Genomic DNA, 14095 nt, shown 5'->3' on the forward strand with positions numbered 1-14095 from the left:
AAATTACAATTAGTTTCTACGGAAACAATAATTACAAACTGTTCCATCAATAATAGTCAATAATAAGTCAATAAATAACATAAGGCAAGGTAGACGAAAGAAGAGGGCCAGGTTGAAGAAGAACGTCATGGTTTAGAAACCTAAGAGATTGGTTTAACAGATCCTCTGCATCTCTTTTCCAAGCTGCCATCAACAAAATTACTATAGCCAATTTGATAGCCAACGCTCGATAATCGAGCTCGGCATATGAAGAAGAAGGATTAGAAGGACTCACCTCATTTTCCTTAAACAATGTGCAGAATCTGTAGCCATCCCTATATCTCTTATAATGACTGATTTTTTTAATTAAGGTTCTCTCCCCTCGTCCTGAAATTTGACTTCGGCTACTTCTATACTCAAGATAGGAAATAAACTTGATATCAGTAACTATCGTCCAATCAGCCAGTTTCCTATTATCGGCAAGGTCATGGAATCGATTATTTCCGAAGCTATGTCTGAGTTTCTTCTTCAAAAAAATGTCATTCCTCACCAATAGCATGGCTTTATAAAAGGTCGTTCAACGATCACAAACTTAACTCATTGTGTAAATGATTGGTCATTATCTTTAAACAGTCGGCACTCTGTCGATGTAGTCTACTTAGATTAATTACTATTTAAATGGGAATAAGCCACAATTAAACGTTAAAATACGTTTATTGGCGTTTCAATTTCCACTTCGGAAATCGTTCTTAAAATACAAACATTAGTAAATTAAAAAAAAAAAAAAAAAAAAAAAATTGTTTAATTTACTAATGTTTGTATTTTGAGAACGATTTCCGAAGTGGAAATTGACGTATATAAACGTCAATTTCGTACGTATTTCGACGTATATTGACGTCAATAAACGTATTTTAACCTTTAATTGTGGCTTATTCCCATTTAAATAGTAATTAATTTAAAATGCCACAAGAAAATAGCTTCAGAACAATATTAAGTCTACTTAGACTTTTCCAAAGCTATCAACCGTGTTTCAAAACGTCGATTACTAGCTAAATTTTATCACTATGATATCCGCGGAAAGTTAAACATTTGGATCCAAGATTTTCTATTAGAGAGATACTTTAGGTATTTCGTATTGGGGAAGACCACTTACTAGATAAGCCAGTCAAGAGTGGAGTCTCACAAGGATCACTACTTGGACCGCTACTTTTTTGTATCTACACTAGTTAACCTACATGTTCTTCAACACGATCTTAGCGCAATATTCAAATGGTCTTTAGAATGGTTACTTCCACTTAACATTGAAAAATGCGCTATTTTACATATATAAAGGCAAAAATAACCCATCACTGCCGTATTTTATTATTGGACTATCCCTTAAACTCGGTAACCTTCCACAACGATCTCAAATTGATAATTATTAGTGACTTAAATTGGTCTGATCACATAGTGATCAGACCAATTATAGTAGACGTTCTTGTAGACTTGCAAACTCGAAACTGATTTTGATCCGTAAATGTTTTACACGTATATCTCTTACCTCTCTTAGTGAACTTTACTCAACATACGTTAGACCTATTCTTGAGTTTGCCGGACCAGTGTGGAATCCAGATCTCATTCGCGATAAGATCCTACTTGAAAATGTTCAGCGTAAAGCTACAAGACTGGCATACGGTCGTGTAAGACCTAACTATGAAGATAGATTATCCATGGCTCATCTTACGACATTCGAGCAGAGACGTCTTCGAGGTGACCTAATTATATCCTTTCGTATTTTAAAACATAATTTTGGAAACCTAAATACCATATTCACTTTGATTCTAGATGAGGCCATCGTTACAAATTAAAACTACTGCAAGGTCCAGGGTGAACTTCTTGCCAAATAGAATCTTTAATATCTAGAACAATTTGGATGAAGACACCATATCGGCAACATCTTTAAAAATAAACTAAAATTAAAAAGAAATATGGATATGTCGACGCTCGTCCATTTATTTATTATTTCGTGATTGGATCTTTCAAGTTGTATAAAGGAGGAAGAGTGGAGCTTTCCACAGATCAAGTCTATCACTCAATGTTGCCAGTAAAAGCTAAAAAACTCGTTGATGTCAGAAAGATTGTGCATTATATACCAGAGGAACATAAATATTTCTACGGACAGATCCTAAGTTGGGACCAATCGATTCCAATGGAGGTGAATTATGAATGTCTTATTAGTGATTTAAGTGACTGTGAATAAACTGTATACCAGCATTTAAATGTAAATAAATAAGTTTGTAGTAACAAAATAGCGTTGCTTTTTTACTTGACTTCTAAAAGGATAACATTCCAATAAGTAAAATAGTAATTACTAATGGATGTATACAAAGAAAACCTAATTGTTACATAAATATCTTCTTCTTCTTCTCCTTCTTCTGGTGCCACTACTGTCGGAGATTGGAAATCATTAAGGCTATCCTAACCTTGTTTACAGTTGACCTAATAAGTTCATTAGTGGTACAGCCAAACCACTCTCTCAAATTAGGCAACCATGACATTCTTCTACGGCCTGGATTTCGTTTTCCTTCTATTTTTCCTTGCATTATATTCAATTACTATTCTATTCTAATAGGTCTTTTCCTATACTTTGCATTACTTCAAAGTTTGTGACTCTTTCAACCCAACTTATCTTCAGCATTGGACGGTAGCACCACATCTCGAAACTTTCAATATTTTTTATGTTTGTCTGTTTGTGAGTCCAGACCTCTACACCGTATAATAGCTAGTTAAATACGTAGCCCCTTGACATTCTTAACCGTAGAGGCATGCTTATATCTCTGTCTTTTTATTTTGTTTTGGTGATGATCAATTGATCAATTTCTCCCCACGATAAATTTTTCAAAATGCTTACATTTTTTGAAAAATATAGCGTGGGGTGAACGTGATCGGCCGGCATTACATATTGTGATATTTTCACTTAAAAATGGGTAGTCAATTTCGCCCCAATCAGGATATGAAAGTGTTCATCCAGTTGTGTAAATTTTTTAGTCAAAATCTTAATCAAAAAAATTTTTTTTAGGGAGAAATATTTATTATAGATCTTGTTATATTATTATAACAAGATAATATAATGATATAATCATATTAGTAAAAAATGTGTGGAGAATTTTTATAATTTACTATCATATTTTTGAATGAATAATTTTAGAGTGATCAATTTCACTCCATTTTACGGTAATTTTTTTGTTACTCTAATGCTCTGTATTTTTATGAGCATCACATAAGGTTTATTTGCTAAATTGATTTTTTTTTCGTCCCTTTACTTGGTCCTAATGTATAACACTCTATATCCCAAGGTACAACACCGTGATGGGATACCGTACGTTGGGATACTTTGCCAGAGTGAAGATAATAGTTTTTTTCTTCCTTAATAATTGACATATTGACATATTTTATATTTTAAAATATTAGTAGATTCCCTAAAACATGCGCTTTACGTCATTATTATTAAAAATATTAAAAAATGTGCCCAAGTAATAATAACAATATTTTTTTCAAAACAGTCCCAAGGTACGATTTCCCCTACACAAAGTAGGTGTTGTTTAAATATTTTAAATTTGTTGAAATTGTTCTTGACTGATATTTATTTGTATTGTCGCTAAATTTACCAAATTTACAACTAAAACCAAAATAGTACTAATAATTTTTCAATAGTCTTCTTTATCAACTGGTATCTACAGCCATGTTTCGATTTCATATGACCGTAAGAAAAAAGAAATTGCATACTACAATCAATTAAAGGAAGAATTAGAAGCTAAGAACGCTAACAATACAGGACAATTTAGAATTAAATACTTGAATGGCATCCCAAAAATTGTTCCTTTTGTTCCAAAAACAGATAGGTCCCAACAGTTTTACAAGCCAAGACCTTCAGGTTTACTATCAGAATGTGCGTGGTGTGAATTCCAAAGTAATTGATTTTTACTCTAGTGTTAGTGAATGTGAATTTGATGTCATTGCTCTAACTGAGACTTGGCTCAACTCTGATGTTATTAGTTCGGAATTGTTTAATGATGACTATCAGGTTTTTAGAAAAGATCGAAAGTTCGATGTAGTTAATAAATCGACTGGTGGAGGTGTACTGTTGGCACTTAAGTCAAATTTTGAGTGTGTTGTTGTTGATGTCTCAACATTTGATTTACATTTTCCACTAGTTGATTTGTTGGTTGTTGAGTGTCGCACAGAAAATAAAAAGTTTTATGTTGCAGTATTATATATTCCTGACAAATTAAAGTTGAATGATTTTGAATATTTTTTTGAAATTGAATTATTTAATGACACTGTTATTCTCCTGGGCGACCTTAACATTCCTAAGTATATTGATCAAAATAGGTCTGATGTGAAGACATCGGCAGTGCTAGACTTCATGTGTTTGTTTAATTTAAATCCGTATAATCAGGTGGGAAATAATTTAAATCAATTGTTAGACTTAGTTATATAATCAAATACATGTCATGTTAGTCGCGATAATTCACCACTTGTTCAAGAAGATTTACATCATCCAGCATTAATGATAAATATTAATGATTTTCAGAAAAAGGAAACCAGTTTTGTGGCTCATTCTAAAACTAAAAGATATAATTTTAAAAAAGCAAATTTTCCTTTACTGTACTCAGAATTTCTTAATTGCGACTGGAATTTTTTAGATATGTCTGATGATGTAAATACTGTTCTAGAATTATTTTATGCTAAGATATATGAATTATTTGATATGTGTGTACCAATATACAGAAATTATAAACATCAATATCCTACATGGTACAATGCGGAAATAATTAGAATGATAAAGTTGAAATAAAAAAATATCACAAATTACAAGAAAACAGGTAATATACTTTATATATGCATGAATTTAAAAGGTTGCTAAAAATAATTAAACAAATGATTAAAACTCAATATAAGGTTTATCTTGAAAAAATTCAGAATAGTATTTCTAACGAATCTAATAATTTTTGGACATATGTTCATGCAAAGAATAAAACTTCCAGAATCCCAGGTGAAATGTGTTACAACGGCGATACATTTAATAATCCTCGCGATATAATTCATGCTTTTAAGATGTTTTTTGAAAAAGTTTATTTACCTGTCGACAACAATGTATTTAATAATCAAGAATGTAGTGATATCGACTTACCCACTAATAATTTTAACGAATTTCAAGAAAACGAAATTTTAGTAGCATTTAAAAGAATTAAAAATAAAATGACGTCCGGACCGGATAATATTCCAGCATTTTTAGTGAAAGATTGTTCTCGAGTATTTGTAAAGCCAATTCAAAAAATTTTTAACTTATCAATAAAAACGGGAACTTATCTCGAATTATGGAAAAATGCAAAAATACGCCCTGTATTTAAAAACGGAACGAAATCTGATGTATCCAATTACAGACCGGTATCTTTGTTATCCAATTTTTTAAAGGTTTTCGAAGTAACTCTATATAATCGTATTTACCCTTTTGTTAGGGGATGGATATCACCTTATCAACATGGCTTTATAGATAAACGCTCTACTGTATCAAACTTAGCTGTAATAACTCAATATATTTCAGATGTTTTGGATGTACAAGGTCAAGTAGATGTGATATATACTGATTTTTCTAAAGCGTTTGATAAGGTTGATCACAAATACCTTCTCTTTAAATTATCAAATTTGGGATTTGCTGGAAACATTTTAAAGTTACTTGAAAGCTATTTAATAGGTAGGAACCAATTTGTATCCTATAATGGTTTCATATCAGAATTAATCTTTACTACATCCGGTGTTCCACAGGGATCAAATTTAGGTCCTTTGTTGTTCCTATTATATATCAATGATTTATTTTTAAATATCAATAACAGAAAATTGTGTTTTGCGGATGATCTTAAAATATACTGTGAAATTAAAACAATTGCTAACTGTATAGATTTACAGAACGATCTAAATTATATAGATACTTGGTGTGTAAAAAACAAACTTTTTCTTAATGTCAATAAGTGTAAAGTAGTAAGTTACTCTAGAAGGGAAAATAAAGTTGATTTTAATTATGTAATTCAGGGGTCAGATCTTGAAAAATGTAATAGCATTAAAGATTTAGGAGTTATATTTGATTCAAAATTAACCTTTAACAACCATATTGAGCAGAAAGTATCCGATGCTATGAAAATGTACGGTTTCAGAAACTGTAGAAATTTTAGCGATAAAGACCGATTAAACTGCTGTATCTATCGCTGGTGCGAATAAAACTAGAATATTGTAGCTTAATTTGGTATCCCATTTATAAATGTTATATGCAACAGATTGAAAAGGTACAACGGAAACTTTTAAAATATTTAGCTTTTAAGGTTGATGGAGTATATCCTGTCCATGGTTATGATTACGATTTGTTATGTAACAGGTTTAATATTGTAAGTTTAGATTTAAGAAGAATTATATTTTCGGTATCATTTTTATGTAAGTTGTTACACAACTGTATTGACTGCAGTGATATATTAGGTCAAATTAGATGTAATGTGCCAAGAATTAATTCCAGGTCGACTATCGTGCTTACTTGTCCACGTGCGAGAACAAATATGTTACTGAAGTCACCCATTTATATTATGTGCAAACATTATAACAAAATATGGAACCGATGTGATATTTTCTCATGCTCAATTAATCATCTGGTTGATACCGCACTGGTTTATGGAATACATTAGATTGTTAATTTTTTGTGTATTTTTTTTTATTTCTTATATACGTAGTGATTTGTTTGATTATATTGTTCTCAGTCTTTATTTTGTTTTCACCTACTTATTTTTTGCACTTATTTTTTTACTTGATATTTTTGTATCACCTACTAATGATTGTATACTAATTGAAAATATCTTACATTTTTACCCTATAAATAAGAAACTGTTGGGTAATAAAGCTATTATTTATTTATTTATTTATTTATCCACCCAACATAAACGTCAAACGAAAGAAATACATTTACTTTCTGAAATTTAAATTCTTTAAATTTGCGGATATATTTATGTCTGTAAAAATCGATATTTAAAACAAACTCAGGGTGTTCTAAGTGTTGATTTTAAACGATTTACACTAAAGCCCCATAGAGGCTTAAACTCCGTGAACAAATTTCTCGCAGAATTGGGCACGTCCTAGTGCCTGCTCGTCGATCGACCGATTTCCTGCTAGGAAGTAAATCCCAGATAACTAGATAAGTGTTTAATACCATTTTAATTGTTTGCATTTTCTATTATTCATGCCAAAACAAAATCAATAAGCACTTGTTTAGGTACAAAGTGAGGATAGAAGGCTTTAATTCAATTTAAATACGAATTTATTTTGTTTCTCAAGCTTCTCTTCGTTGGCTATAAAATATAATAAGTTTATCAAATAAAACATTCATTTGTAGTATAAACATCGCTCTGAATATCGTGACCCCTGGATTAACATTGTCAGTACAGTTTTTTTTTATAAAATACAATATTGTTTAAGGATTTTTAGATAAAATCAAAAAAATAGTGATCAATATAAAGAAAATAACAAAATGAAGTGTGAGAGTGTGTTACTTTCATATGGGCTTTTCATATACTTTTCAAACGGTATCACCGTTTTTTAGGAATGGTTATCTCTATCGCCAAAAAACATATCTCCCGAGGTTTCCGAAAAGAGTACATCCCAGGCTGGACGGAAGAAAGACAAAAACTATATGACGAATTTTTGAAATCAGAAGAACCCGAAATTGGTGACAACTTACTGAAATCACTGGACTCAACAAGACTTAATAAATGGAAGTCTACCGTAGAACATATTGATTTCTCACGTTCCAGTCGAAAGGCAAACAAATCAACAATTGAGCTAAATAAAATAGCCAATAGAATAATTGAGAACTCCCGAGCTCCATCTGGGAAAACTTATACATCTACCGTAAAAAAAACTCTTAAACAACTTAAAGCAAATACTCCCGCAACATCAGAATGCTCACGTGCCTTCTCATTGGATGAAATAAACAAAGCGCTTAACCAAACTAAAACAGGAAAAGCAGCAGGCTTCGATGGAATGTATCCTGAGTTTATAGTCCACACTGGTACAAAAACACGGCAGTGGCTCAAAAAATTCTTTAGCGACATTGTGAATACAGCTGTGCTACTCCCAGAATTCAAAAGAACAAAAATTATCGCACTCCAGAAGCCTGGCAAAGACAACAAGCTGCCTGAAAGTTACCGGCTTATTGCCTTACTCAGTTGCTGTTATAAATTACTAGAACGACTTTTATATAACCGAATATGTAACACCATTGAGGATGCTGTACCAATTGAACAAGCTGAATTTAGAAGAGGACGAAGTTGCTGTGACCAAGTGCTGTCCTTAACTACATTTATTGAAGCTGGCTTTGAAAGACGCGAAAAATCTGCCATAACATTTATAGATCTCACGGCTGCCTATGACACTGTGTGGAGAGAGGGCCTTATTTATAAGATGATGAAAATCATACCTTGCCTCAAAACTTGTCAGCTGATAAACAATCTACTGACTAACAGACTGTTTCAGGTATATATGAATGATGCACAGAGTAACGTTAGAAAACTTAACAACGGCTTACCTCAAGGCTCAGTGCTAGCTACTTTATTATTTAACCTTTATACAGCAGATATACCTGAAACAAAATCGAGAAAATTTGATTATGCTGACGACCTGGCCATTGGCTTCCAAGATAATAGTAAAGAAGCAGGAGAACGAGCTCTAAACGAGGACTTAACTACACTAAGTAACTATTTTAAGAACTGGCGCTAACGTCCTAACACAAGCAAAACTGAAACCTGTTTTTTTCACCTGTCGAATCAACTTGCGGGCGGTACTCTCAATGTAACTCTAAATGATACAGCTATCAAACATAACAACAACCCCAAATATCTAGGCGTCACACTTGATAGAACACTCACCTTCAAAAGTTATTTTACAAACGCAGCCGGTAAACTAAGAACAAGAAATAACTTAATATCAAAACTTGCTGGAACAACTTGGGGTGCTTCTGCAGATACTCTTCAGACCTCTGCTCTAGCTTTGATTTTTTCAGTGGCAGAATATTGTGCACCAGTATGGCTAAATAGTGCACATACAAGCAAAATCGATGTCCAACTTAACCAAACCATGAGAATAATCACTGGAACAATAAAACCAACGCCAGTGAGATGGCTGCCTACTCTGAGCAATATTGCTCCACCAGATCTACGCCGTACAGCAGCATTAGTGAGAGAGTACCAGAAAATTGTAGCCAACGTACAATTACTAATACATCAAGATATCTTAGACATCTCAAAAGAGCACCAGCTACTGAGATTAGAAATCCTCCAATACGATCTGCCCGAAAAATTGGTAATTCCTATAATATACATAAGCAATGGACAACAAGATGGATGCCAACAGTAGAATCAGACTATATTAAGATATCCACCCCAACTCAGGGTTTCACCGGATCAAATCTGCGCCGGTCCACTTGGGCAAGGCTTAATCGTATACGTACCGGATATAGTAAATGTGCTGATTCACTGTTCAGGTGGGGTCGTGCAGAAAGTCCACAGTGCGATTGCGGACAATCTAGACAGACCATAAGCCATTGTGTTTCAGACTGCTTGAATCGTACCTTCCGTGGAAACCTCCAGGACTTTGTGGAATGTTCTCCAGAAGCAATTGAATGGCTATGTAAATTGGACATTAATATTTAGTGTCATTCATTCTATATTTAGTGTTTAAATAATATATTTAATATATTATTGTATTTGTATATTTATCGTACTGTGAAAGTCCATACTCTAAATAAAAATAAAATAAAAAAATAAAAAACTTTCATATGGGCGTAAAAGTGAATGTCGAATGAACATTCTGAATTAACTACAGTTAATATACCGTCGCGGAATAACCAAAACTGCCTGAGTGACATTTTTTCCCAAATATACTTTATGGTTTCTTTACATAGATACATCTTTTCCACGTCATCATCATCATCATCAGCGTGTATGCGTCAACTTCTAGACATAAGTCTTCCTCAGCTCTTTCCATCTGTCTCTGCCTCGATTTTTTTTAACGACGTGACTTTTTTTTCTGCGTCATTTGGCTTAAAAACTGTCTAATTTCGACCAACGATACGACCTTCAGTGACGCTATTTTACTACCGCCTATGTATATTCTGTTAAAAATATCGCCGTTTTCCTGTCAAACAGGTGTAATATTAAGGTTAGGTTGTATCGCTCCAACAACGCTTCGTTTTGTGCCAATTACCAGCGAAAAGGGTAAGTTTAATTAGTCAAATATATTTAACTTAGTTCTTAGCTAGTTAATTAACAACATTTTAATACAATATCTTCATAACAACAAAGTTTATTTGTAAAAATTGTACTGAAACTTAACCATGAAGTTGGGCGGTATTGTTCTTTGTAACTGACATTACATACGTATCAAAATTCAAGTAGATAAGCGATATTTATTTAAGTAAAATTAATATTCCAATGAAGATAAATTATGGTAGCTTAAATTTATGTTTTTATAATTTATATTATATTAGTTCTTGGCATATTATTTTGAACTATGTTCTTCTATATATCTCACAATGCATAAATTTATTTTATGTGAGAATTAAAAATAAACAAATATTTTATGTTTGTTTTTATTTCAGATAATATGGACTGGCAATTAGAAGATAGTTAGCAATCTGATTAAACAGAGAAATTCCAATATTAAGCATCATAGAGAGAAAACAACTGCTAAATTGCTGTTCTCATCTCCGGGGGCTTCAATACCTGCAGATTTTTAGTTAGTCAAGGGAATTTTAACTATACATAGGTAATAAAGAAATCCATACCGAAAATGCATCAACATCATTTGCTGAATTGAAAATCGTTCCTTTGGTTTGTAGTATATTTGAAAAAGAAAATGAGTCGGCTAATTTATCTTTTGTTCATTTGAACTATAGCAATACGTCGCCAGATACCAGACAGAATGGCGAATTAGAGCTTATAGGCAAATCTTGGAGCAAGCCAGCATCCACAGAGGATTATCAAGCCAAAGATGATGATGAATTATTAATCTTGAAGAACTGAGAACTGAGAAATCAGAAATCAGAAAGTGTGAAGAGATCAACAACTTGCAAAAGAATTTTTGTATTTTTACAGAATGCCATAGAAAACTTCGCGTAAAAACTTTCATCAAATCAAAGCATTTCAACAGTTATCGTAGTTTACTTTAAGTTTAATTCTAAGATTGATAAATTATCAAATTATTGTAAGCCTATATATACAGACCTGGTTGAAGAGTAGCGGTGATTTAACAACCCCTTTAAAAAATATGTATTATAAAAATGTTTAAAAAAATTATTTGGGGCAACCTGTAATTTTTTTTAATTAATGTAAATATTCAAAAATAAAACAGTAAACAAGCTAGGCGATTTTTCAAGATGCTTGCAAAACGATTTTGCAAATAAATACAAAAATAGTAGTTAAGGCAAGTTGGTATTTTGGCGCGGTATTTTTAATATTCAAAATGATTATTCTTAAAAAAAGGTCATTTTGGTGCGATTTTTTACCTACAAGGTGTTAAAAAAAGCGTGCTTGTGAGTGAAAAGCGCTATGGGAAAGCTGCAGTGTGGGGAGAGCGTATATCGACAGCTGTTTGCGTCACAGCGATTTCGTTGGCGAAAAAATCACATGGCCTGATGGTACCCATGCTGCTATACCTCAAAATTTTGGAGTGATCTGAGTTCTAAAATACTGCTAATAAATGTCCAAAAGGCGATGGAAAAATTATTTATGTTGTTGAAAAAACTTTGATAAAAAGTCGTTAACTTTTGGAAATACGAAATAAACATGGGTTAAAATATAATAATGTTATGTTACCAGTGAGTCTTCTAGACGGCTTTCTTAGTAATTGTTATAAAAATGTTTTGCCAATTACGAAAAAATATTATAATGAAGGTATTGTATTAATTAAGTTTTATTTGTTTTTAATATAGACGTAGCAACTCTAATATATTACTGTACCAGTTACCACGCTGCTCCCTTAAAAATCTCCTTAGACACGCCCATGGCCCAAATTAAAATGTAAGAGGTCGCTGTTGTGTCTACTGTGGCTGAGTTACGAACAAAATTTTGGTTTGGTTGGCAGTTAAGGTCAAGACTCGATGGTGAGTAGCAGCTTTGCACATTTCTGGTGGCGAATTTAGGACCGACCGATTTGAGAACTGAATGTCTTTTACATTTGTCGAAATTTTAGTTAATACTATCATTAAATATGAAAGCAACTGAAATTAAGCAAGGAACTTAAATAATAATAAATTAGATATCAAACCACGCTATCATGACAATCGCTTCAAAGTCCTACCGCTGCGCACTAGTCTCAGGTACGTAATCTCAATTATTCTTTTAATTGTTTTTTTAATATCCATAATATATCTTATACAGAAGTAAAACACTTCACATTTGTATTTAAGTATACAACATATAATTAAAACTTTTAAAAAGTGTCGTCAAAATTTATACAGGAGCATAACGTGACGTTTTCGATCTAAATCAGATCATCATCAGTGCTTTCTTTTGTAATTGAAGCTAACACTAAAATTGTAGCTGTCACATCAATATATGGTTTTACATTGTTCCAAATTTAAATTCTAATGTGACTCTATGTCGATGACATTGGATAAAAATTTAATACTTAAAGAGCAACATGTTTCTTTGCTCGACTTGAACACGTGATTCTTGTCAGTTAAAACGACACAGACCAACTGTCGTCAATTTAATTCAAGTCAAATTTTGACAAAGCAGAAAGCAGACACATTGATAAATTATTAGAAAACTTTACCTTGGTTAGAATCTTGATAAAGAATGTACATACATTAGTACTACTTGTACAATGCTCATGACGTCCAGATGTAGCAGAAGATTTATTTGAGAAACTTCAGCATAACAGGTCACTTGGGACTCGACAAAAGAAAAGAAAAAAGTCCCCATAGAGCTTTAGCCATAGAGTTTCGATACTGTAAGTGTCTAGGATGACTAAATTTTTTTATTAGAGGTAGTGATAAAGTGATACTTAGATCTAATAACAAAATAATATTTATTGATCTAATTGGTTGTTTCCAGCCACTTTGCAAAAACAAATTAGATCTAATACAAAACTGACTAACTTTTAGGTCCACAAAATATTGAACCGTAGACGTCCTTTAGTAATACTCGAAAGATATAAAAAACTTGAAAATATCTAATTCAAACAAAATATAAAATCCTAAAAAATGTATCGAAAAACAACTTCAGGGCTCTTGTTTATTTCGTGTATATCACACACGAGCAGTATTTTTCTCCTTTCTTTTGTGAATAACTGATTTCCCTGTTGGAAAATCTGGAGTTCACTAACGCCGATCTCGATGGAAAATGGAAATAAAGAGATGGTTAAATTGTGAAAAGCGTGTCAGGGAACGCGAGCAATTTTCTTTTGCAGTTAATAAAGGACAGCAACTGGGTTGCGACGTGACAATATTCAATTTTCTATTAAATGAGCTTATATTGTTAAAATAATTTATTCATAAATTGTGAAAAGTAGAATAACTTGATCAGAAAATACATGCTAGCCATTTGCATAAAAAATTGGAAGATAAATATCGTTTCTAACTATTTTCTTATGAAATTGTTTTTTGTTATGATTGGGAATAAAAAACAATTTGTAAATAATCAGTTCATCTTTAAGGTTTGTCGCTGTTTAAATGTCCTTTCCGAAGTGGAAATTGAAACTTCAATAAACTTACTTTAACCTTTAATTGTGGCTTGCTCCCATTTAAATAGTAATTAAATGAACTTTGTATGAATTTATTTCGAAACGTTTCGCTACCATTGAGTAGTTTCTTTAGAAAAAAGAGCAAAGGGTTAGTAGTGGAAATTAACTCTTTAACTGTCCTGTGCGCCACATCGACGTACACTACGTTTGTATTAAACGTCATGTGCATCGATAAGACGCACACGTAATTTGCTTTGTATGTCTAAAGCGCGCACAGTTTCCATGCATTTTTACGATGTTTTCAATTGCCCTGGCGTAGTAGAACTTACACTAGAAATGGCTTTTAAAAATAAAA

Source organism: Diabrotica undecimpunctata, chromosome 9 (assembly GCF_040954645.1).
Source record: "Diabrotica undecimpunctata isolate CICGRU chromosome 9, icDiaUnde3, whole genome shotgun sequence".
Classification (NCBI taxonomy): domain Eukaryota; kingdom Metazoa; phylum Arthropoda; class Insecta; order Coleoptera; family Chrysomelidae; genus Diabrotica; species Diabrotica undecimpunctata.